General features: G+C 36.6%; 1 non-coding gene across 1 annotated transcript; it reads right to left on the bottom strand.

Moving 5' to 3' along the window:
- Positions 1–2,441: 2,441 nt before the first annotated feature.
- On the bottom strand, positions 2,442–2,543 carry LOC119472191. Its single transcript, XR_005201304.1, has one exon. It is a non-coding gene; the product is annotated as a U6 spliceosomal RNA (small nuclear RNA).
- Positions 2,544–2,878: the final 335 nt, after the last annotated feature.

Raw genomic sequence — 2,878 nt, forward strand, 5'->3', positions numbered from 1 at the left:
CCTGTTGGACAAAGCCTTTTATCATTACGTAATGTCCCTCTTTGTCTTTCTTAACCATTGTTGCTTTAAAGTTTGTTTTGTCTGAGGTAAGAATAGTTACTCCTGCTTCTTTTGGTGTCCATTTGCATGAAATGTCTTTTTTTTAACCCCTTTACCTTAAGTTTATGTGAGTCCTTCTGTGTTAAATAAGTCTCTTGAAGGCAGAAGATGGTTGGCGAATTCTTATCCATTCTGCAATTCTGTATCTTTTAAGTGAAGCATTTAGGTCATTTATATTCAATGTTAATATTGAGATGTGAGGTACCATTCCATTCATCATGCTATTTGTTACCTGTATACCTTGGTTTTTGTTTTTTCAATTGTATTTTTGTTTTATAGGTCCTGTGAAATTTATGCTTTAAAGAGGTTCTATTTTGATGTGTTTCCAAAATTTGTTTCAAGATTTAGAGCTCCTTTTAACAGTTCTTGTAGTGGTGGCTTGGTAGTGATGAATTATCTCAGCACTTGTTTTCAGAAAAAAAACTGAATCTTTTCTTCATATATGAAGCTTAGTTTTGCTGGATACAAAATTCTTAGCTGATAATTGTTTCGTTTGAGAAGGTTGAAGATAGGGTCCCAATCTCTTCTAGATTGCAGGGATTCTGCTGAGAAATCTGTTGTTAATATGATAGGTTTTCCTTTATAGGTTACCTGGTGCTTTTGTCTGACAGCTCTTAAGATTCTCTCCTTATTAGATTAACTAATTAGATCCTATTAACTTTAGATAATCTGACGACAGTGCGCCTAGACGATGATCTTTTTGTGATGAATTTCCCAGGTGTTCTTTGTGCTTCTTGTATTTGCAGATCTAAGTCTCCAGCAAGGCTGGGGAAGTTTTTCTTTATTATTCCCCCAAATATGTTACAAGCTTTTAGAATTGTCTTCTTCTTCAGGAACACAGATTATTCTTAGGTTTGGTTGTTTAACATAATCCCAGACTTCTTGGAGGCTTTGTTCACATTTTCTTATTCTTTTTTGCCTTTGTTGGATTGGGTTAATTTGATGACCTTTTCTTCAAGCTCTGAGTTTGTTTCTTCTACTTGTTTGATTCTATTGCTGAGACTTTCTAGAGCATTTTATATTTCTGTAAGTGTGTCCATTGTTTCCTGAAGTTTTGATTGTTTTTTTAATTTATTCTATTTATATTTTTTAATTTATTCTATTTATTTCATTGAATATTTCTCCCTTCACTTATTGTATCATTTTTTTGATTTTCTTACATTGGGCTTCACCTTTCTCTGGTGCCTCCCTGATTAGCTTAATAAATAACTAACCACCTGAATTCCTTTGCAGGTAAGTTGGGGATTTCTTCTTGGTTTGGATCAATTTCTGGTGAGATAGTGTGACTTTTGGGGGGTGTTAAAGAATCTTGTTTTGTCATATTACCAGAGTTAGTTTTCTGATTCCCTCTCATTTGGGTAGCTCTATCAGAGGGAAGATCTAGGGCTGAAGGCTGTTGTTCAGATTCTTTTGTCCCACAAGGTGTCCCCTTGAGGTAATACTCTCACCCTTTTCCTACGGATGTGGCTTCCTGAGAGCTGAGCTGTAGTGACTGTTATCTCTGTTCTGGATCTAGTCACCCAGCGAGTTTACCAAGCTCCAGACTGGTACTGGGGGTTGTCCGGACAGAGTCTTATGGTATGAAACATCTGTGGGTCCCAATAGCTGTGGATACTAGCACAGTATTTGGGATGTCTCCTGGGTCCTGCAGGAGCAATCTTCTTCCTTCAGGGGGGTAGGTGAGTCCTCTTGGGTTTCCTGATTTATTCCCGCAGTTGTTCTGGAGCAAAAATTCACCATGTGAGCCTCCACACACTGCTCTGTCCATCCGAGTTGAAGCTGCAATCTGGTCCTGCCTCCCGTCTGCCACAATCCCTTCTGCCTCTAACCCCTGTCTGAGGGAATGTGTGACTCCACTTTGATTCTGACTACTTTTACATCACCTTGACAAGTCTGTATTTGTATGTTGGAGGTATTCTGGCTGGGTAAATGGCAATGGCCATTAAGAATCAGAGCTCCCTTTCTCTTGGGAAGGAGACATGCTAAGAAGTTTACTCTATATAGGCAATTCCTGCTGTTATCAAATATAATGTTGGGCAAAATGCAATAACCATTTAAAAATTACTTTTAGACTTGATGACATTTGAGAGCTAACCTATATTCTTTCCACAGAGTCATGGAAGATTTAATCAGTTTACTTGCTACTCATCTCTTCCAGTAAATTATCAATGGTCAAGATCCATAGTCAAATATCCACATAGTATTAAAACAAGTGGAGTAGACAAAAAGCTGCATAAAAGCTCTATGAAAGGGGAGGGAATTGTGGGCTAGAGAAATCTGGAGCATTCAGGAAAGAAATGAGTTTAAAAAATTTTTCTTTTATATTTTTAAATTTAAATTTTATATACATTTTATATGAACACAAATTTGTGCATCATCATTGCACAAGGGCCATGCTAATCTCTGTATTGTTCTAATTTTAGTATATGTTCGCTGAAATGAGCACAAGACATGGAGCTTAACTAGAGCCTTCATTTATGGGTAGAATTATTTTGTACAGATTCTGGGAACCCACAAAAAATCCATTAAAAAGTTATTTCCTTCTTAGCAATCAATTTATTTTGAAAAATGCATATTAACAAGAAAATGAATTAGATATTTCTTGTTTAAATTAATTAGCTATATTTTATGATGAATCTTTAAGTAGAAAATTATCCCAGTACTTTGGGAGGCTGAAGTGGGTGGATCACTTGAGCCTAGGAGTTTGAGACCAATGTGGGCAACATGGCAAAATACTGTCTCTACAAAAAAATAAGCCAGCCATGGTAGTGAACACCTG

Source organism: Cebus imitator, unplaced genomic scaffold (genome assembly GCF_001604975.1).
Source record: "Cebus imitator isolate Cc_AM_T3 unplaced genomic scaffold, Cebus_imitator-1.0 Scaffold88, whole genome shotgun sequence".
In the NCBI taxonomy this organism is placed as follows: Eukaryota; Metazoa; Chordata; class Mammalia; order Primates; family Cebidae; genus Cebus; species Cebus imitator.